At 46.4% G+C, this 23866-nt stretch overlaps 1 pseudogene; it reads right to left on the bottom strand.

The window, feature by feature from the left end:
* Window positions 1-209: 209 nt before the first annotated feature.
* LOC144278371 (zinc finger protein RFP-like) lies at window positions 210-23478 on the bottom strand (annotated as a pseudogene).
* Between the last annotated feature and the right edge of the window lie 388 nt (window positions 23479-23866).

Here is a 23866-nt window from a genome sequence, read left to right on the forward strand (position 1 = left end):
ATCTCTATGGAGGATTCACAGGACATCCCAGTGTGCATAACCAACTGGTTTGCAGGGTCCCCTTTGCCTAGCTGTGCCTGGCAATGAGAAGCAGACAGCCACTCTACCTCAACTGGGTATTTCACTATCTCCTGTAACACAACTAAAGAATAGTGAATGAGAAGATATGTTCCCACAATATCAATGCAAACTGCTTACTTACCAGACGTTCATTCCCTGATATTACGGTTGCCCATGCTGGACTGCTCCAGGGTTACAAACAGCTCCTGGCTCGGCGTGACAATGGGTCGCTTGTTCGCCTGTGCCCCTTTCTCCTCCTCCTCTTTCTTGTCCAATACCTCATCCTCAGGGTTGCCTGCAGTGGCCACTGACTCCATCTCCTCCGATGTATCCAGGGAGCCCTTGGCGGGGAAGTTGGGTCATCGCAGAGGACAGTATGCAGATCTTTGTAAAAGTGGCGTGTCTGCGGCGCTGCATGAGAGCAACTGGTTGCCTCCCTTGCCTTCCGGGATGTCTGCCGCAGCTCCTTGGCTGGGTGTCTCTCTCGTAGTCCTTCTCCCCCATTCCCCGAGCGATCTGCTCATTGATGCCCACATTTCTATGGCTGGATAGGAACTGTGCCTATACAGCCTCTTCCCCCCACAGACCCAGGAGATCCACCGTCTCCTACACTTAGCCCAGACAGGAGCACATTTGGACTGTGTAGCCAGCATGCTCAGCTGGGCAGTTTCTACGTGAGCTCTCCATGCCAAGCAAACAGGAAATGGAATTTCAAAAATTTCTGGTTCTTTAACGGGGAGGGGCTTGTTCCAGTGCACCTGGAAGCTGGGCAGCACAGTTCAAAATGGTGACCAGAGTGATCACAGTGGGGCATTGTGGGACACCTCCTGGAGGCCACTTAAGTCAACATAAGCAATGCAGTGTCTACAGTGTTGTCCTAACTACATCAGTTTAAGCACTACGTCTCTCACAGAGGTAGAGTTATTAAGTCAATGTAGCAGGTGAGTTACATCAGAGAGAGAAACTCTGGAGTGTAAACGCTGACATTATTAGGTCAACGTAAGCTTGTGACACACTATACCTTGGGGGAGAGCCCTGTAAGCCCCATATTCCTCATTTACATATAATTATGATATTTCATATAAAGCATGCCATGTGAGGTATTGTGGGAAAGGTTATGATCTGCTGAAACCCACTCTTCCATCTAAATATGTGTACCATTAATGTATATAAAATTATAAGAATAGTGTTGTGTTAGGGGGCTTATTCCTTCACCCACTTACTTCCCTGGTCCTTCTCTCATGAACAGAGAGCAACAATACCCGAAGTCCAAAGGTGCAAACAATTCGATGTTTATTGGGGTGAACTTCTAGCAAGCATGATTCCAGTTTCCTTCCTTAGTGTCCCCCTTCCCAGCTCTGACACCACAGAGCCTTACACGTGTGTCCCTGTTCCCATTTCCCCCTTTAGCAAAACATGATTCCAATTTCCCCACCCCCATTCCCTGTTCCCATTTCCCCCTTTAGCAAAACATGATTCCAATTTCCCCACCCCCATTCCCTGTTCCCATTTTCCCCACACACACCCACCCACTCACTTCCTGATTGACTGCAGACTATATAGTAAAACCTGAGTTCTGCTTAGCTATACCTTAACCAATCATTTTCCTGAAATTTAACTAACCAATCCTAACATATTGTAACATGATTATGTAAACAATTATATCCCACCACCTTAATTAGTTTACACCCAGCAAAATTAATTATACAGCAGGCAGAAACAGTCACAGAACCAGACAGAGATTATACAGACAAACAATAGCAAAGTGGGAACTATAATGACAAAACAATACAGAAGTGAGGATTTCACATCCCAGCTATTGATAAGTAAGTTCTTGCCAGACAGGATGCTATCAAACTAAGTTTCCTTTTACATTTTCTAGGCACTTCCCTTTCTCTGGAGGTGATAGGCACTATCAGGACAGGATTGTATTCCTAACAGCGCAATAGCACCTTATTTCAATGTGACTAGTTTGGAATGTGAGGATGTGACCATTCACTTCCCAGCTTATGGCTGCCTCTGTTGCTTAGCCAAAGGCCTTAGCCTAAGCACAGGGCCTCAGACGGTCATAGTAAGAGAAGGCCCTTACACCAGCAGACAGTGATTTTGATTCTTTCTTTTATACCTCTATAACTAGCCAAGTGATAAGAATACACCTAAATTCTTAGAGTCTAGGCCTTTACAGACAGGCCTGAATATCTATATCCTAACACTCCACCCCCTTTTTTTCCCTTTTTCTGTTGGGATCCTCCTGCCCAGGTATCCCTGGAAAAGCATAGGACATATGGTGACACATTTCCTGATAGGGCCAGGCATCAAGGTGGAAGGTGTCGATATTCCATTTGTCCCACTGCCCCTTGTGTAGTATAGTGCCCTACACCTTCTCTCATACGGGCATACCACACCTATTCCAATTAGTGTTCCAGACTTCCCATTAGAGTGGGCCCGAGAAGGTTGGGTCTGGGTTGTCTAGTACACTGCAGGGTTTGGAGGGCTTATTACATTACTTATAGGTTATCTCCATATGCAACGTAACACAAGTACAGTTAACAATACAAAATCCACAGCAACACCGAGTCCTGACCACCGCAGTATGGTCCAACATCCGAGACACCCCCAAAACACTGCCTCTCCTCCTTCGATGGGGTCACGATCTTATGTGTCCAATTGCTGGCAGTTGCAACAAGCTGCCCCTGCAGGTTTTCCTTGCTTTTGTCCACATCGTAAGTCCATTGAATGTTCACAGAGAAATGGGATATTGTCCAAACCAGCTTGACCACTTGGTATGGAATCAGGCAGTAGGCCCTAGTTTGATTATTCACAGCAATAAGATTCACAGATCCATTTGTGCACCAAAGTCCAGATAGCAGCATGTGGATGTGTGTAATTTTGTTATGGGCTGGTGTAACTGTGCCCCCAGTAATATGTATGTAAGCAATGTCAGGATGAGCTCCACCCTGACATCTGGTGGTGAGGTGTGGCAAGTTGTGGAAAAGAACTTCAGGGGCCAATCTCATTTGCATAGGCCCACCCAGCACGCCTAGAATGAGACCATAGCTGCCCAAATGGTCACTTTGGCTGCTGTGGGATCCCCAGTGTCTCTGTTATTGGGGCAGGAAGAATAAATTGTTATTACCCTGATTATGGGAACTGTGCTTGGAACTGTATGTGGCCTTTTGTTATGATGGAGAGATTCACCATCAACTAAGTAGCACTCGCTAGGCAAGGGTCATGGGTTCCAAAACTGTGTGAATGGAGTGAGGTTGGGAGTGCTAGTACTTGGTGGTATGGGCCCCTTGGAGAGGGCCTTACATGCTAATTGCACTTCCTCTTCTCTCCACTGTGGAATATCAGAGCTAATTTTGATTTCATTAGAAGTCTAGTTATAGGCTGCTGAGCTCACTTTGGGCTGACAGTACACCAGCACTGGGGCTCCCCGACTACAAGCTGAATTCACCAAAGAGCTGAAATCACTGAGTGTTGTGTTAAGTAGTGGGGGAGCCTAAAGATATATTGTGGAGCAGTTTGTGGGACAGCTGGAGTGCTTTGTGGACCGGCTGGTGAAGCAGTTTGATGCGGAGCAGTTTGTGGATGGCAGGAGCTACTTGTGGGCCGTGGAGCTGAGCAAAGGAGTTTGTGGGGTGGCTGGCGGAGCGGAGCGCCGCTATGGAGCTATGGGGCGGTCAGCTTCAGATCATGTAAGGTGCCTCTTAACCCCATCCCATCTCCACCCAGGTTGGGAGGTAAAGCTCCGCAGATCAACTTTCGAACTCTGGGGCTACCCTGACCAGGGACAGAGACTTCTGGTGCATTGGACTTTTGGGACTTTGGGTGATTTGGGGTTGCTGGACTCAAGAACCAAAGGGAAAGGGGCATGCCCCAATTTGCTTGGGGTGGGTTTTTTTGCTCATGGGTTGTGTTATGAATCCTGTTGGTGGTGTTTCCCCAACATAATGCCACATTGTTTCTCTCTGTTATTAAAAGGCTTTTTGCTACACTCAGACTATGTGCTTGCGAGAGGGGAAGTATTGCCTCTTGGAGGCACCCAGCGGGGGTGGTATATATTTGTCCCAGGTCACTGGGTGGGGGCTCGAGCCGGTTTGCATTGTGTTATTGGAATGGATCCCCTAGATATTGAACCTGGCCCTTGTTGCTGCCAACTCTGACGGGCAGAAGGGTTACACTAATTTACAACCTTTCAGCAGCTCTTGCTGAAGCAGCACCAAACTTGAAAGATTACAGGCAGCTTCCCATAATGCTGCCCTTATTTCAAACCTCTCACAAGCAGACTGAAGTGCCTCCTTTCCCTGGAAGACATTCAGTCACCATGGGCAGGGACCTTCTTCCACTACCCATATACCGAGGAGGGTGGGCTCCTCAGCCACCCCCCATCCCTCTGGGTCCCCTAACACTTCCTCCGTTTCCTTTTTAATCTCATCCCAGGTTGACCTCTGCACCTGGGATGGGCCTTGGTTCTTCCTTATCCATTTATTCAAAAAATCCTTTACCCTGGCTTGCCAGAACCCCCAACTACCATCACGAGAGTTTGCGATACCCCCTCAAAGCAGCTGCGTGGACTGTTGGGGAGGGGGACTTACAGGCTGCCACTCACCTATCCAATGCGATGCATCCGAGTCAGTCACCGGCACAAGATGTTAGGGGGCTTATTCCTTCACCCACTTACTTCCCTGGTCCTTCTCGCATGAACAGAGCGCAACAATACCTGAAGTCCAAAGGTGCAAACAATTTGATGTTTATTGGGGTGAACTTCCAGCAAGCATGATTCCAGTTTCCTTCCTTAGTGTCCCCCTTCCCAGCTCTGACACCACAGAGCCTTACACGTGTGTCCCTGTTCCCATTCCTGCCCTTAGCCAAACATGATTCCAATTTCCTTACCCCCATTCCCTGTTCCCATTTCCCCCTTTAGCAAAAAATGACTCCAATTTCCCCACCCCCATTCCCTGTTCCCATTTTCCCCCCACACACACACCCACTCACTTCCTGATTGACTGCAGACTATACAGTAAAACCTGAGTTCTGCTTAGCTATACCTTAACCAATCATTTTCCTGAAATTTAACTAACCAATCCTAACATATTGTAACATGATTATGTAAACAATTATATCCCACCACCTTAATTAGTTTACACCCAGCAAAATTAATTATACAGCAGGCAGAAACAGTCACAGAACCAGACAGAGATTATACAGACAAACAATAGCAAAGTGGGAACTATAATGACAAAACAATACAGAAGTGAGGATTTCACATCCCAGCTATTGATAAGTGAGTTCTTGCCAGACAGGATGCTATCAAACTAAGTTTCCTTTTACATTTTCTAGGCACTTCCCTTTCTCTGGAGGTGATAGGCACTATCAGGACAGGATTGTATTCCTAACAGTGCAATAGCACCTTATTTCAATGTGACTAGTTTGGAATGTGAGGATGTGACCATTCACTTCCCAGCTTATGGCTGCCTCTGTTGCTTAGCCAAAGGCCTTAGCCTAAGCACAGGGCCTCAGACGGTCACAGTAAGAGAAGGCCCTTACACCAGCAGACAGTGATTTTGATTCTTTCTTTTATACCTCTATAACTAGCCAAGTGATAAGAATACACCTAAATTCTTAGAGTCTAGGCCTTTACAGACAGGCCTGAATATCTGCTGAAACCCACTGTTCCATCTAAATATGTGTACCATTAATGTATATAAAATTATAAGAATTGTGTTGTATGGTTTTCACTAAAATATGCTGTGGTTTTGGGAAGAGCCCAGATACTAGCTCTCTAGAGATAATGACAAGGGAGGTAACTAACCCCAGGGTGGGTGCTGAACAGACATCACCAGCACAGGAGTTACAATTCAATGACTCACTCACAGGTGACATACCTCACCCTGTGACTCAGCAATGTCCATCAGACATGCCTGGACTTGTGTTCTCCAAGCACATGGACTAAGGATATAAAACAGAACACAGTGGCCCCATGCTTGGCCTTTTATCCTCCACCAAACCTGTGCTGCAAGCAATAAGGACATTCAGAAGATTGAAGACTCTAACAGAGGAGATTGGCCCAGATTTCAAGAGTGAAACCTATGTACTATGAACTGCAATATTCAGTGGGGTGAGAAAAACTGCTTAATCTAGCTGTTGCCCAGTCTAATTGGATTGAGAGTTTAGACTGCATACTTATATTTTATTTTATTTTATTTTGGTAGCCACTCTGACGTTTTGCCTATCACTTATAATCACTTAAAATCTATCTTTTCTAATCAATACACTTATTTTACTTTTCATCTTTACCAGTGAGTTTAAATGAAGTGCGTGGCAAATCTGCTCAGGTTTACAAAGGCTGGTTTATATCCACTTTCCATTGATGAAGTGGTGAACCAATTAATGAACTTGCACAGCTCGTCTTGAGAAGTGCAAGATGGTATATTCCTGAGGTATAAGGCTGGGAGCAGGGGGGATTCGGCTTGTGCCTTTCTCTGTGTGATTCATGAGTGGCTTTGGGAGCATTCATGCAATCTAGTTGCCCGGGGGGGCTCCACGTGTGGTGGTGCTGAGTGATAACAGTGCCTGCAGAGGTTTGCTGCTTTTCACTAGCAAAGCATTGTGAGAGACAGCCCAGGATGGAGAGATAAGAGGGCACAGTGGTCCCATGGCCCCAGGGTGCACCCCGGGGATCCCGTCAGAAAGCTGCCTTATGATGACCTAACTCTGTAATGTGGAACAGGCCTTAGTGTGCTTTACTTTCCCCCTCTCTCCTCACCCTCGCATCCAGTTTCAGTGACACAGTCTGACCCATGATTTCCAGAGTCCTCCCAGATCGTAGCAAATAGTGATAAAGGGGCTGCACAATGCCTGGGACAATGGGATTGGCTTCTCCATCTTGATCACCCCCTGCTCTCTATGGTTTGACAGTCCAGACCCCATGGAACTTCCAAAGTCAAAGAAATTGCACAGAAGAAAGTCTGCATAGAGACTGGTGCATCTGAGACTAGACAGGCTGATTTCAGGGTCCTCAGTGGGGTGTTCCCTCCATGTCTCAGTAACACAGTCTGAGCTGGGATCTGGCCCCCACCCAGAGACAGGGGTGGATTTTCTCTCCAGGGAAAGAGGCTGGCGGGAAAGTGAAGAGCGGGGCCTCATTATCAGCATCAAAAAATGTCACCTGGCCCCTTTCATAGTCCAGACAACCCCGGATCCTGCTGGGGACATGACTCAGGGTCAGGGGAGTCTCGGGGGAGGTGAGAGCTTGATACCAATCCACCCACCACATCACAGCCCAGATCCCCCCCTCAGGATTACGTCTGATCCCTCCCTTCCTCCTCACAGACTCTCTGGCCACCCCCACAGCCCAGCACATCCCATCTTCCAGCTCCACCTCCCAGCAATGTCTCCCTGAGGTGAATCCTCATGTAGCTGGAGTGGGGATTCCTTCACCTGTCTCATTAAACTGTTAGAAACTGCTCAGCAGGGGCACAGTCTTTGGGGAGTTCCCAGCTGCCCCTTCCTTAGAGTCAAGCCAGAAGCTTTATCGTGCAGTACATATTTCAAGTTTCCTTCTAAGGCATAAATATTTTCCCCAACTCTTTGATGTTCCTCAAATCTTAAAGACATTTGAACAATTTTAATGAGCATTTAATGTGCCCCCTCTACTGCAGTCACAGAGATTGAATGTGACAGTGAATGAGCAAAGCAGGACTTCAGTAAACTCATTGTTTGTGGTATTAAAAAATAACAGCTCTCTCTAAAGAAACACAAAGAACTGTGACAATCTATGCGAGGTCTCAGGGCCTGGTAGTGGCCTGGCTACTACTTCTGTTCTCCTGCCAGTGTCCCCACTTCTAGCAAGGTCCCGGCCCTCTTTAGAGCTCCTGCACAGCGCACGGGCTTGGCAAAATAGAGAACGGCAAAGTCCTCAGGCCACTGGTTTACCCCAGCTGCAGAAGGGGGATCAGGGGCCAGACTGAGGGGGCCTGTGAGAGTCTGGGGCACGGCCACCTGGGACCAGGAAAGGGGAGTCAACCATGAAGGGAAGGAAGCACTGGCAGGAGATGCTTTTGGGGATGCAGGCAGTTGCACAGGTTGCTCTGTAACTGGCTATAATAAGAGGCTACTTCTTCAAGCTGCACCAGCTCGCTGAGATCCATTGAAGCCAGGGAACACACTCAGTGCCCCAGCTGAGAAACTGGCTCAGCGTCACTGCTGTTTCATCACACTGGCCATATTGTTGCAGCTGAGTAATGTGACCTACCCGTGTTGTTGTAAATTAGCTTCCCAGGCCCTGATGCTCCCTGGCAGCCATATGCAGTGTGCTAGCTATTTCATTAAGGAACAGATGGAAAACAAATTCTCAGCTCTGACAGCAAGGTGGGGGGAAGGGAGAGCTCAAACTTTTGCAAAGTTTGGACCCCATCTCAAAGTGACTGTCTCTAGCAGCAGCTCCCCTCCCCTTAACACACTGTGGCCACCACAGCAAATGCTGGTGAGGAAAAGAAATGTGAACAACACATGCCTTATATTTTAGTTGCCTTTGAATGTAAGTTACCTACTGGAAAGAAGAAGGAAGATCAGCACCATATGATGGGCAGAGCTCCCAAGTTATTAGATTGGTATGTAACCTTTCTGCCAGGCTGAGTTGATAGCAGCAAGGGCCGGGTTCAGTACATAGGGGTTCCCTCTCAACAATGCAATGCAAAACTGGCTCGAGCCCCCACCCAGTGACCTGGGAAAATCTTACACACACCCCTGGGTGCCTCAAAGAGGCAATACTTCCCCTCTCACAAGCACAGAGTCTCGGTGTAGCAGAAAATCTTTAATAACATGAGGTAAACGACATCAGCATTAAATAGGGAAACCACCACAACTGGGGTCCATAAACCAAACCATGAGCAAAGACTCACCCCAGCAAATTGGGCCATGTCCTTTCCCTTTGGTTCTTGAGTCCAGCAATCCAAAAATCACCCAAAGTCCCAAAAGTCCAACAAGTCAAAAGTCTCTGTCCCTGGTCAGTGCAGCCCCAGGGTTCAAAAGTTTATCTGCAAAGTTTTACCCCCCAGTTTGGGTAGAAATGAGGGTGGGGTGGTTAAGGGGCACCTTACATGGTCAGAGGCCAACTGCCCCACCTCTCTGTCAGGTTCTGCTATAGCCTTCACTGCGAGCCATCCTGCAAACTGCGCTGCTCTGCCATCCATTCTGCAATGTATTTTCAGCCCCCCCAACACAGCACTCAGCAATTCCAGCTCTTTATTGACTTCAGCTTGTAATAGGAGAACCTCAATGCTAGAGCATCATTGGCCCAAAGTGAATCCAGCTCAGCAGCCTGTAACTAGACTCCTAATAGAATCAAAATTACCTCTGATAGTCTACAGTGACAAGAAGGTGTAATTAGTAGTTCAGACCCCTAAAAACAGACCCACACCATCTAGTACAAATATCTAGCCCCAACCTCTTTCAAGCTACTGGCTTTTGGAATCCATGTCCCTTGTCTAGCGAGTGCTACTTAGTTGATGGTGAGTCCCTCCATCATAAAATAGTTCCACTGTCCTTGATTCATATAATCAGGGTAACAACACTTTATTCTTTCTGCCCCAATAATAGAGAAACTGGGGATCCCAGAGCAGCCAAAGTGACCATTTGGGCTGCTGTGGGCTCATGCTAGGCGGGATGGGTGTGCCTATGCAAACAGAAAAGGAGTACTTGTGGCACCTTAGAGACTAACCAATTTATTTGAGCATAAGCTTTCGTGAGCTATAGCTCACTTCATCGGATGCAACTCACGAAAAGCTTATGCTCAAATAAATTGGTTAGTCTCTAAGGTGCCACAAGTACTCCTTTTCTTTTTGCGAATACAGACTAACACGCCGGTTACTCTGAAACCTATGCAAACAAGATCAGCGCCTGAAGTTCTTTTCCACAACTTGCCACAATTCACCACCAGATGTCAGGGTAGAGCTTAGCCTGACTCTGCTTACAGATGGAATGTTCATCAGTTGTGCTGATTTTGGCTGCTTGTTCTGTTGCTCCAAAGAAGGTAGCAGCCTATCACAGACGCAAGGGAAAGAGAGACATTTGTCCAGTAGCTGATGGCAAAGTGCAGCAAACTAAGAGCTAGCAACCAATGAGTTCAAATATCACCTCTCCTTTTTGTTGTTTGCATTTCCATGCACATCACAACCCATATCCCTAATGACACACCACATCCCCTACCCTGGAAAGCAGGCAAGTATTAGACACTTTCTCCCTCAATTTACTGAGAGGCTGCACAAGGTCACTTCAGGTGGAACTGGGAAGAAAACACAGCTCTCCACTATAGAAAGCCCAGATGCTAGCCACTCACTTCTACTGCTCTTCAGGATCAATGCCTGTAATAGATATGATTTGGTAATCTATCGCTATCCCACACTCAAGCCAGGAAGAGAACCTCCTGGCAAAGTGTGTGTATCAAGGCCCATTCCAGTGCTTGGTCCTCAGCAAGAATAGCAATTCCTCCTGAAGGTCAAGTGGTGGAGGTGTGTGCTGGGGACAGGGGTGGCCATAGCACCAGCCCTGTTGCCGTGGAAGTGGGGATTGTGTGGTTCTCTTTGATACATATTTTAATTTCCTTTTTTAATAGTTTATTTAATTCACACAATAATTAAAACCATTATAATCTGTTGAATCTGGTATATTGTGCCATAAAATTCAAGTGTTCCATATTGCCAAGATCTATCACGCCTTTTGATTGCTTATGTCAGCCACTGGCAGGTTTGGGGGTTGAGAGGTGAAGTGATCAAATCAGCTCTCTGCAGAGCATAGATGAACAATTCCTGATGTATATATTTATATAAAGCACATGACCCAGAGTGCAGGTGGGATAGCAGCACAAGACCCAGGCTATCAACGGAGTCTCTCTCTCACACACACACACACACTCTCACTGATGTAGGGGTAACACAATCAGCTTGGGGGAAAGGGAGAATCCCTTCACTGCCTTCAAAAATCACAGCTGGGTAATTAAAGGGAAATACACAAGGAGAATGGTTTATATGTTTCATTTAAGCAAATGTCAGGCTTAAAAGGAACTGAGAGGGATCTTTCATAAACAGAACCCACTGTAAAAACATACAAAATTTGAAGACGCGTTATTCTGAAAGGCACTACAGCAAAAATAATGTCCATGAACTATGGGGTGGAATGAATGAGTTGCAATCTCACTTTTGGTAACATTTTATAGATCTCCCTCTCCCTCTCACATTCCCTTTCATTCTTCTTTTTAGAATCAGCAGATCATAAAACTATAGGGATGGAAGGGACCTCAAGAAGTCATCAAGTCAAGTCCAGCCACCAGCACTGTAGCAGGACCAAATAAACCTAGACAGTCACGGACAGCTGTTTGTCCGATTTGTTTTTAAAAGCTCCAATAATAGGGATTCCACGGTTTTCCTTGGAAGCCTATTCCACAGCTTAAATACCCTTATAGTTCAATAGTTTTTCCTAATATCTAACTGTGATGGGGTCCCCGGGGTACAACCTGGAACTGGGGTACCACTGTGCCCTCTTAACTCTCCAGCCTGGGCTATCTCTCAGAATCCTTTGTTAGTGACAAGCAGCAAACTCCTCCAGACACTGTTATCACTCAGCACAACAGTACGTGGAGCCACACACCCAGCTAGAATGCATGAATGCTCCCAAAGCCACTCACAAATGACACAGAGAAAGGCACCAGACAATTCCCCCCAGCACCCAGCCTTGCACCCCAGAGCTGTACCATCATGCCCTGGTCAGAACCTGACCAGTATACATTTATTACCCAGTCTGCCCGTCTCTCAATGTGGAGATGACATACACAAGCCTTTGTAAGCTGAGCTGAGATTTCCCAAGCACTTCAACTGAAACACAGTGTTTTAGGTAAAATATAAAACAAGTTTATTGACTACAGAAAGATAGATTTTTAAGTGATTATAAGTGGTGGGCATAAAAGGTCAGAGATAGTTACCAAAGAAAATAAAAGATAAGCATGCAATCTAAATCTTAAACCTTACTACTCTCAGCAGTATTAAGATCAAGCAATTTTCTCACCCCACTGGATGTTACAATTCATAATACACAGGCCTCTCTCTCAAGCCTGAGACTAGTCTCCTCAGCTGAGTCTTTCTGTCTTCCCAGCATTCTTGTTGCTTCCAGCGTAGGTGAGGGAGAAGAAAGGGAAAAGCATGATACTACTGTCTCCTATTTTATATCCTTAGTCCATGTGCCTAGAAGACACTTGCCCAGACATTTTCTGGTGGGTTTTGCTGAGTCACAGGGTTGAGCAATCCCCCTGGTGTGGTCTTTTGCGACTGAGTCATAGAGTTGAGCAGTCCCCATTGTGTGGTGCTTGTGAAACTGTCATTGAATTGTATATCCCTTGATTACAACTCCCCTGGTGATTAATGGTCGTTGAACTCCCTCCTGGGTGGAGATCATCACCCTTGTAATAGAGACTCTCAAATTTGCAATGTATTTCAGTAACAAACATAAAGCAGGTTTCAGAGTAACAGCCGTGTTAGTCTGTATTCGCAAAAAGAAAAGGAGTACTTGTGGCACCTTAGAGACTAACCAATTTATTTGAGCATGAGCTTTCGTGAGCTACAGCTCACTTCATCGGATGCATACCGTGGAAACTGCAGCAGACTTTATATATACACAGAGAATATGAAACAATACCTCCTCCCACCACACTGTCCTGCTGGTAATAGCTTATCTAAAGTGATCATCAGGTTAGGCCATTTCCAGCACAAATCCAGGTTTTCTCACCCTCCACCCCCCCACACAAATTCACTCTCCTGGATTCAATCACAGACATGAAGGTCGCTATCTTAAAACAAAAAAACTTCAAATCCAGACTCCAGCGAGAAACTGCTGAATTGGAATTCATTTGCAAATTGGATACTATTAATTTAGGCTTAAATAGAGACTGGGAGTGGCTAAGTCATTATGCAAGGTAGCCTATTTCCTCTTGTTTTTTCCTACCCCCCCCCCCCAGATGTTCTGGTTTAACTTGGATTTAAACTTGGAGAGTGGTCAGTTTGGATGAGCTATTACCAGCAGGAGAGTGAGTTTGTGTGTGTATGGGGGTGGGTTTTTGGAGGGGGGTGAGGGAGTGAGAGAACCTGGATTTGTGCAGGAAATGGCCCAATTTGATTATCATGCACATTGTGTAAAGAGTTGTCACTTTGGATGGGCTATCACCAGCAGGAGAGTGAATTTGTGTGGGGGGTGGAGGGTGAGAAAACCTGGATTTGTGCTGGTAATGGCCTAACCTGATGATCACTTTAGATAAGCTATTACCAGCAGGACAGTGGGGTGGGAGGAGGTATTGTTTCATATTCTCTGTGTATATATAAAGTCTGCTGCAGTTTCCACGGTATGCATCCGATGAAGTGAGCTGTAGCTCACGAAAGCTCATGCTCAAACATAAAGCAAAATTTCATAACTTCATGCACGCTAATGATATACATATTTCGACAGAACAATGGGCTTCAGCAGATCATAATCTTACATATGATATCTTACATGGCATGCTTTGTATTAAATATCCCAACCATATATGGATGATGAATATGGGGGTACAGGGTGCTAATTTGAGGTACGTGTCACATTAACCTAAATCTCCCTTGCTGCAGATTAAGCCCATTACTACTTTTCTTTTATTTCATCCAGTTTGGCACATCATTTTCTCTAGCACACATTTTCCATCACTGCTTCTCTGTCTCCCTCTAACACTCTTCTGTTCCCTATCACAGATCATTCCAACTTGGTTTCCCAGTTCTCTCGCTTGAGTTTATCACTTCCCCTTGTGCTGCCCTCTGAGCATTTTCCTTCTCAGGATTGTTTTGCTTTCACTCTCTCCATTTCAGTTTCCCTCCACTTGCCCAGGCTTCACTGTTTACTCTCGTTTTAATTGATTTTTTTCTTTCATGATTTTTCTCCCTTCTGGTCAAATATGTGCCATATGTGCCTTTCCACTCCACACAGCCAGCTCATCTTCATCCAGATGATGTCACTCCCCTATTATATGCTCCTTTTCCCTGGGGTCCTGGAGGTCACACTCTCCAATCACTGGGTCTCCTTCTCCTAGGATCCCTGCTGGTGCAGAGCCTCCTGCTTCTCCTCATGTTTCCCTGCCACCCCCACATCTCCCTGTCCCCCAGCCCAGCTAGTAATTTGCCCCCAGCCTCCAAATCAATTCTGCCCTCAATCCTATATCAATTCTGATCCCTGAAGCCCCACATCTGCCCCTTCCCCTCAGAGCCCCTCTGCTCCTCCTGCAGCTCCAGGGTTTTCCTTCTCTTCTTATTCATGGAGGGAAGGGGCAGGAGATTGGAGGGCTCATATGGATGTTGTGGGTTTGGTAAAGAGGGGTCATCCAGGGTCATAGAGATGAGCCTAGCCAGATGGGAGTCCTCCAGGGTCATAGAAACTAGGACGACTGTTGAAAGAGAAGCCAATTTTTTCATTCCCAGTGAGCTATACCCCCTCCCCCCACAGGTCTCAGTGACACAGTCTGACACAGTATCCCCAGAGTCCTCCCAGATCATGGAGGACAGTGACAAACAGGCTGCACAATCCCTGGAACAATGAGATTGACTTCTCCATCTCAGTCAATCCCAGCTGCCTATGGTTTGACAGACCAGACCCCCAGAACCTCCAGGGCAGTAGAGACTACACAGTAGAAAGTCTGGAAGAAGACAAGAGTCCTCCAGGGTCATAGAGTCTGGTGTCTGAGGCTAGAGAGACTGATCTGAGGGTCCCCAGTGAGGTATTTCCCATGTATCTCAGTGACACAGCCTGAGCTGGGATCCTGCCCCCCACCCAGAGCCACAGGCGGATTTTCTCCCCAGCAAAAGAAGTCAGTGGGAAAGTGAAGATTGGGGCCTCATTGCCAGCACTGAAAAATGTCACCTGCCCTTGTTCATAGTCCAGAGAAACCCAGATCATCTGGGGTACCTTGCACAGGGATAGGTGGGTAACAGGGGAGGTTAAAGCCTGGTACTGACCCACCCACCGCTGCACAACCCAGATCCCTTCCTCAGGGTTCTGGATGAGATGCCCCTTCCTCCTCACAGACTCTCTGGCAACCCCCAGAGCCCAGCATCCCTTATCCCACACCTCCACCTCCCAGGCATGTCTCCCCGAGGTGTATCCCTCACAGCTCAGCACACAGGGATCAGTGTCAAATCTCTCCTGGGTTACTGGGCAGATCCTCACACGTGAATCCACATCTCATATTTTTCTGATCTTCAGACAGCATAAGGATGGGATGAGCCATGTCTGGATCCAGAGTCACATTTTCTGGGGAGAGAAAGAATCAGAGCATTAGAGGCAGAGCTCAGCCCTGGGGGAGACTGGGACCATTTCTCACACTCCCAACAGCCTTGTTCTGGCTGGGACAGTCCTGGGTCCCAGGGAGCTGCCTCTGTCCTGGGCGCCTGAGACTGAGCAGAGGGGTCACTGCAGTTTCTCATTCTGTTTGATGGGAGCCACTCATTACTTTCATGTGTTTTATAGAGGCTTCAGGTCCCTGATTCCCCTGCCGGGGCTGCTCCATTCCCAGCTGCAGAGACACAGAAAGGAAGGTTTCAGAAGCTTTTAGTGAGGAGGGAGCAGAGGAGGCAGGTACCAGCTCTAAACCCCAGAGGGAAGCTCCCTCCCCTAAATGCAGCCTCTACTCCCAGGCTGAGGAATAGAAAGGAAGGTTCAGCATTGGGGAATGCTTTAAGACCAGAGAGTAGGAGGTGGCATTGGGAGGGGTATCCCCATCTTCAGCTCCGAGAGAAGGGAGGCGGTGCCACCATCTGAGGCAGAGCATCTCCCCAATCCATGAAGCAGGGAGCAGCTCTAATGGCAGAGCACCATCTTGCCCAAAGGAAACGTAGGATGTTGGAGAAGAGTGATGGGCGAGACCCGCCTCTGGCAGGGTAAAGGAGAGGGATGTGTCAGCCCTCAGGGGAGAGAGCTCTGTCCTCATTCCTCTCAATTTAATATTGAAAGGGCCTGTCAATGTCTATGAAAACCCCGGGGTCAGAATTAAGGGTGTTTGGATGTTGGTCAGTGACTGTTTCTATTCACTGGTGTGCGCATGAATTGAGCACTAAGGTTGTTGTCAGGATTGTTTGTGTGACTTCAGCTTGGGATCTCCTTAGTAGTGAATGTTTTCTTTTTTAGGGCTGTGAGTGTCATGGTCTGTGTTGGTTTGGCTGGTAACTGTAGCTTCAAATTCATGAAATGTTTTCATGTGAATTTTCTCCTTCTTTAAAAGATAATGTCCACCTGCAATCTCACCATGTCTGTGTGCCCCATCTCCAGTTCAGATGGCAGAGTGTCTGAAGAGGAAAAGGATAAAAGAGAGGTGAGATTTCATGCTGTCATATTTATAACAGCATTCTCATTTGTAACTAATATAACTGTCTTTTAATTATGGTTGAGCCCTGAAGTACCCATGGAGTCGGCACTTACAATCTGTAAGAAATATTTACTTTCCCCTCCTCATCTCCTCCCACCCTCTACATCCCAGCTGGTTTGTCTCATTCACCTATTGCATTTTGTCAGACCCTAGACCCAGATCCTGCAAAGACCTTAGTGTCAATGTAACTGTACACACTTTGGTCTCTTTGACATTAATAGGATGTTAAGAATTTGCAGGGTCAGAGCTCTGAATTGTGAGCTCTTTGGGTCTATTTATTCAGTGTCAATGAAGTGCTCAGCACAACAGGGCCTTTGTCCTCCATAGACAGGAATACAAATAATAGTAAGTTTTTTTATGTATGTGGAAATTCAAGCTGGGAAGGGTCGGCTCAATGGGTCAGATTCCCCCTGAACTGGCAAAGGGATAGAGGGGGGCAGTTTGTGACTCCCCTATTCAGTGGCTGCTTGGCACAGGCTAGGGAAGTCCTGAGATCCGGCCAGAGTAAACACCCCTGTTTCTGTGACCCCCAGGGACTTTGCAAGTTTTGTAGTTAGGAGAGAGAAACTCTCAGGGACCCAAAATTAGGCCATTTGCTAAATTTGGGCCTTAAGGTTGTCACCTTCGGTAAGTCATGAATTAATGTGAGATGTCCTGATGCTTGGGCCCTGCTACACCTGCTCAATAGCTCTACTCTCCACCTTTCATTCAATAGATATGTACAGTATTTTAAATCAAGAACACATCTCCTCCCACAGACTCAGAGGTTCATCCCAATTTCCTCTCCTAGATCCTTTCTCAGTGCCTTTGAATTTCCTCAGAGTCTCCGTTAGAACAATAGTTTTCTGGGAGAAATCACTGAGTCTCTTTTCTTGTTCAGGGAAAGTCTCCACAGGCTGCTGGAACTTCCTCTTTTCATAGCTGGAGAGAAACCATTTCACTTTGTATTATTTCCTTTAGTGACTCATTATAATTCCTTGTTAGTGAACGTTGCTGCTCTAATGGGCTTGAAGTTAGAATTCCTCTACTTCTCCCAGCCTCAAAGTAGGTGCAACACAGGCCATGGCAGTGTAACATTTTGCTTAAAGGTCCCATTAATATTTTTCAACTCTGGCCTGGAGAGACAAGCTCTGGGGATAAAAGGGGAAGCTAGTCTCCATGGACAATTCACTCCTTGGCCTCCACACTATGATGGACAGGAAGTTCCCATGCCAACTTCCCCCTCCCAAGCTCATTGCACATAGTTCTTCAAACAGTCCTCAGGTGGGAAAGACTCTTCATCACTGCTGATCTGGGTTGGATTGCAGTGTCCCAGCAGTGAAAGGCTCACATTTCACCCACATAATCCTGAAGCAGCCAGTCCCCCAGGGATGTGACATCTCTAAGAAATACTTTAGGTTAATCTTTCCCACTGAATGGATAATTCCAGAGTCTTCTCTAAAAAAGGTCAGTGTGACACCACCAGGCCAGCTCAGGTCAAAGCCATAGGCCAATTCACTTCTGTGTGAATATCAAAGAAATGTTAAGTGTACTAATTCGTTTGAGTATTAATCTAGTTCAAAGGAAATGTGAATGATATTGTCTTCACTCATCTGTAACCTGTTCTCTGCTATCTCATACATAATGCATATTGTTAAGGTAATAGCACATAACAATCCATTAGTTTTCATGAAGTTTACACATCAGGTAAATTCTCATCTTGATGCTAACACACACTTTTGATCTAGGGTCAATTAAGTACAGGGACATACATAACATAATATCTCTGTAATTTAATTGCCCATCAGACAGGATTGGGGCCTTGGAACGGGAAATGAAGAAGCATGCTGACTTCAAGCATGGGTCATTGCATTCGACAATGGAAATCTTCAGGCTCAGTCTGCATTTAGTCAATAAAGGAAAAATGCACACTGTGATGAAAACACTTGGATGATTGCTTTCTGTGGAAAGAAGCTGTAAATACTGATTCCAGGGAATGATCCTGTATCTCTGAACTGTTTTAGATTCGAAGAGGGTGGAATACTGAGCGAGTGGAAGGAGGTCCCCAAAGTGATTTTAGGTATCCCTGAGACTTTTGGAAAACTAGCAGACTACTACATCTCTGCTATCATCTTGGAGTTATACACTTTGACTCACCTGTTAATGTATTTTACCTGCTTAAACCTCTCAATAAGTCTCAGTTCTTTTTCTTAGCTAATAAATCTTTAGTTAGTTTACTAGTGAATTTACTTCAGCGTTGTCTTTGGTGAGATCCAGAGTACAAATTTGACCAGGGTAAGTGACTGACCCTTTGTGGTTGGGAGTAACCTAATGTGATGTGATATTTGGTATAGTGACCAATATCACAAAGCCCAGTTTGTCTGGGTGGCAAGAAGGGCTGGAGATCCTAAGGGGACTGTCTTTGACTCCATGGTAAGACTGATACAGTGATCCAGGAGTGCATGTTCGTTACTGGTTCGGTGAAATCTAATTATAGAATATACCACCAGTTTAGGGTGTCTGCCCTGTTTTCTGGCATCTGACCTGAATTTGGCATTCACAGTTGTAAGCCATTCCAGACAGCAAGTGAGAACATCAGGATTAAATTCATTAGAGAGATTTGTATCCAAAGTGTGAACCTGCCCCACACATTTTGCCACGTAGCCCTGGAGAGAAGTGGTGTTAACATGGCTTCCAAGTCCTTTCCCAGCATGTGAAGTGGGTGTGGGAGTGAGAAAGAGCCATGTACCTGCTCAAGATACTTCTGACATCCTAGAGGCGAAAGAGAGAGAAAAATAATCTGAGACCCACTTGAAACACACTGAGGATTGCAGGGAAGGGATTTTGCAAATCTTGAAAAAAGAAGCTCTGGTCTGGCCCCAGAACCATGGATTATCTCAGCTAATGGGGCTTTTCCATCTCTCATATCTATATATCTCTAATTGGTCATAGAAAAATTGTAATGCACATTTCAGGAATTCACTGACAGCTGGACTCCAGTGCTCACAATTTGGGCACGGTCGTATCCCTGTGGTGGGATCTGGGGTATTTCTTACTCTGTCTCACCTGCAGGAATTTGCTTACTGGCTTCTGATACTTCCCCTCCATCTCACTGATCAGCTCACTGAGACGGGAAATCTCCTCTGAGACTTTGGTGATATTTTCATTCTGTATCTTCACAATCTCCTTGTCCAGCTTTTCCAGCTCGGCCAGCAGAAGTCGATCTTATTCCTCCAGGAACTGCCGCAGTTTCTGAAATTCAGATACAATCTTCTGCCTCTCTGTTTCTGTCTGTTTCTGTAAGAAAATAGGGAAAGGGCTTGTTTGGGACGTGAATGGAGCCTGGGGTCCTTTCATGGAGTGCTGAGTGTGCAGGAGGGAGAATTTCTTTGCACATTCTAAGACATCTAACACTTGCCTGTGACCTGTGGTTAGTAGAAAGAGGATTTTCTCACACCTTCCCATTTGGCCCCTATATCTCTTAAAGGGATATTCTCATGCCTGACATGGTTAGGATATCATGTTACCAGCGGCCTTTAAAAATGCAGATCCAAGGCAGTTGGAGGCAAGACTCAGCACTAGATCTGGGTGACATTTTTTGCACTAAACTTTTTTGGAGGGAAAAGGCAGATTCATTGACTCTGAAATATTTAATGAATTCCTCTCAATGTCACCCACATTTTTTGGATGGATAAATAAAGAAATAAATAAGCAGATAAATAAATAAATAAATCCTGAAAAAAATCAAGAAAATGTTTTGATTATTCAATTTGAAATTAGTTTTTGCTTCAAAAAGTCCTTCTTCATGGTCAAAATTGAAACAAAACACTGCTCAAGAAAAAATGGAACACTGATTTGCTGCACTTTGTTTAATTATTTTAGGTTTGACCATTTTTTTCCCAATTTCCAGTCAATGAAAAGTTTTGTTGTTTACTCAGCTCTACACAGAACGACGTTGACACAGATGTATGGAAAGAAAAAATGAATCAATTGAACAAAAAGTGCAGACAGGCACAGAACTGTGCATTGGATACATTCAGATCATTTTGGCAAGATTTTTGTCAAAGCCACAAAAGGTGGACAAGAATTCATTACCAGAAATGAAAGCTTAGAATCTGAAGATGGAGAAGAGGATTTTTCAGGCCTTCTGTTTGGAGGTGAGTGCACACATACGCACAGAGCATCCGTGGTAATGCAGTAGTAGATAAAAGCCAACATTTCCTAAGGCCACAAGGGAATCTGCCTACAAACCAACCTCGCACCCCATGTCAATGCAGGTTAATAACAACAGGAGCCTACCAGATACTCCTGGCTTTTCTTCTCTCTACTCAATTTAAATCCCTGGAAATTTTCTCTCTCTTCCCTCAGAATCTTCAAATAGAGCTGGATTTTATCCTGAATCAACAGAAATGATTTGGGTGGTTTGATTTTTATTTTTAGGGGTGAAGGTGCATCTCAGTATAACCCCTCATGGAAATTCAGAATCCCAAGGAGAAACTTAATGTAACCCTTCTGCTCGTCAGAGTTGGCAGCAACAAGGGCCGGGTTCAATATCTAGGGGATCCATTCCAATAACACAATGCAAACCGGCTCGAGCCCCCACCCAGTGACCTGGGACAAATATATACCACCCCCGCTGGGCGCCTCCAAGAGGCAATACTTCCCCTCTCGCAAGCACATAGTCTGAGTGTAGCAAAAAGCCTTTTAATAACAGAGAGAAACAACGTGGCATTATGTTGGGGAAACACCACCAACAGGATTCATAACACAACCCATGAGCAAAAAAAACCCACCCCAAGCAAATTGGGGCATGCCCTTTTCCCCTTGGTTCTTGAGTCCAGCAACCCCAAATCATCCAAAGTCCCAAAAGTCCAATGCCCCAAAAAGTCTCTGTCCCTGGTCAGGGCAGCCCCAGAGTTCGAAAGTTTATCTGCGGAGCTTTACCTCCCAACCTGGGTGGAAATGGGACGGGGGTAAGAGGCACCTTACATGATCTGAAGCTGACCGCCCCATAGCTCCATAGCGGCGCTCCGCTCTGCCAGCCGCCCCACGAACTCCTTCGCTCAGCCGCGCTCCGCTCCACCAGTCGCCCCACAAACTCCTTCGCTCAGCTGCGCTCCGCTCCGCCAGCCAGCCGCCTCACAAACTCCTTCGCTCAGCTCCACGGCCCACAAGCAGCTCCTGCCAGCCACAAACTGCTCCACGTCAAACTGCTTCACCAGCCGTCCCGCAAACTGCTCCACAATATATCTTCAGGCTCCCCCACTACTTAACACAACACTCAGTGATTTCAGCTCTCAGGTAAATTCAGCTTGTAGTAGGGGAGCCCCAGTGCTGGTACACTGTCAGCCCAAAGTGAGCTCAGCAGCCTATAACTAGACTTCTAATGAAATCAAAATTAGCTCTGATATTCCACAGTGGAGAGAGGAGGAAGTGCAATTAGCATGTAAGGCCCTCACCAAGGGACCCATACCACCAAGTATTAATACTTGTCCCCAGCCTCTTTCCCTTCACACAGTTTTGGAACCCATGACCCTTGCCTAGCGAGTGCTACTTAGTTGATGGTGAGTCCCTCCATCATAACAAAAGGCCACATACAGTTCCAAGCACAGTTCCCATAATCAGGGTAATAACAATTTATTCTTCCTGCCCCAATAACAGAGACACTGGGGATCCCACAGCAGCCAAAGTGACCATTTGGGCAGCTATGGTCACATTCTAGGAGGGATGGGTGTGCCTATGCAAATGAGATCAGCCCCTGAAGTTCTTTTCCACAACTTGCCACACCTCACCACCAGATGTCAGGGTGGAGCTCATCCTGACACTGCTTACATTAATCTCCTTACTGGCTTCAGACTTTTCTCAAAGAGTCTTCCCCTTCTAACAGACTTCATCACTGCTAGGAGCTGCTAGGGCCACAACAGCATAGTCTCATGGTTCAGGCACTGGTGTGGGCCTTGAGAGACCTTGGTCCTATTGCCCACCCAGTCACTCTCCTGCTGGGTGACCTTAGGCAATTAACTTCCCCACTCTGGCCCTCCATTTCCTATCCCACTCTGCATTTTTCTTCTCAGATTAGCCTATAAATTAGATTATCCCTGCTCAGAGCAGGGATTATCCCTCACACTGTTTTGTGCAGGTTCCAGCAAAATCAAGGTCAAATCTCATCTGGGGTCTGTAGTGGCTACTGGGATGCAAATAACAACAATGATGATAAATGCTAAGATACAAATCAGCAATGACAACATCAGCTTTTTAACTTGATATTCTCCAGTCTGAAGGCAACAGTCTCACATAGACAGGCCTGCAGGTGATTTAAACCTCACTGATCATTTAACAGCTTCTGTTCCATAGAGAGTTCCCTTAGTTCACCAGTGGGAGCTGGGTTTGAAAAGGATTCTGCTTCTCAGGTAAAACTTTCCCACATTAGAAATTTTTCAAGTCTTAATTGTTTGCCCTTCCTGCCACCCAGCTGTCTCATTTATTGTTTATAGCATCTCCCATACAATGAAGGCCTTACAGAGTTGAACAATGCAGTCACACCTCTGACAGGCAACTTCCACCTGGCATAAAAATCCAAAGCTGTTACTCATTGAACTTGACAGCAATTCCCTACCTTGTACTCCTGGTTATCCTCCCTTATGGGAACCACAGTGTGAGCTCGGTGAGTCCGGGACAGATGGCAAACCACACAGATGGGGGTTTGATCCTCTTCACAGAACAGTGTCAGAGCCTTCTGGTGTTCCACACACACTCCTGATCCCTTCGCTGCCTGGACACCCAGCCATTTGGCTATTTCTAGGACATTGGCCAGCTGCCTGTTTGGCCTGAGGTTTCTCTGTTGCACAGCTTGTCTGCACTTAGGGCAGGTGATGCCTGTGTCTGATTCTCCCCAGCACTGGGTGGTGCAGGCTCGGCAGAAATTGTGCCCAGAGAAATGTGAAATACTCCAGACAGATGGGACAAGTAGCTTCATCCTGGAGACTTTCCACAGAGCTCCCTGCAGCCATGGCTCCCTCTGGACAGTGTAACAGGGTAAGGTTCACTTTCCCGAGCTCAGAAACAAGCCCCCCCTGTAGCAGCACCTGGGTGTTTCCCTTCCTGGAACTGACTCCTGCTGTTTGCTGAGCTGGAGCGAGCCCCCTGGTAACATTACAGCCCTGGGGCTCTTGTGAAAACAATACCACTAGGCTAGGCTGTGGTCCTGCAACCAGCCCCCTCTTCCTGGCAGCCAGGTCCAGGCAGTGAGACAGGAGGCGAGCCACCCCTTCCCCAGCCAGGCTCTGTACACAAAGGCAGCAAACCAGAGTAGCCACCCTCAAACGTGAGAAGCATCTCTGTCCTGCCCCCTCTGCTCCACATTTGGGCCTGGCTGCCAGGGAGAGAAGCTGAGTGAGC

This window comes from Eretmochelys imbricata, chromosome 22 (assembly GCF_965152235.1).
Source record: "Eretmochelys imbricata isolate rEreImb1 chromosome 22, rEreImb1.hap1, whole genome shotgun sequence".
Lineage (NCBI taxonomy): Eukaryota > Metazoa > Chordata > Testudines > Cheloniidae > Eretmochelys > Eretmochelys imbricata.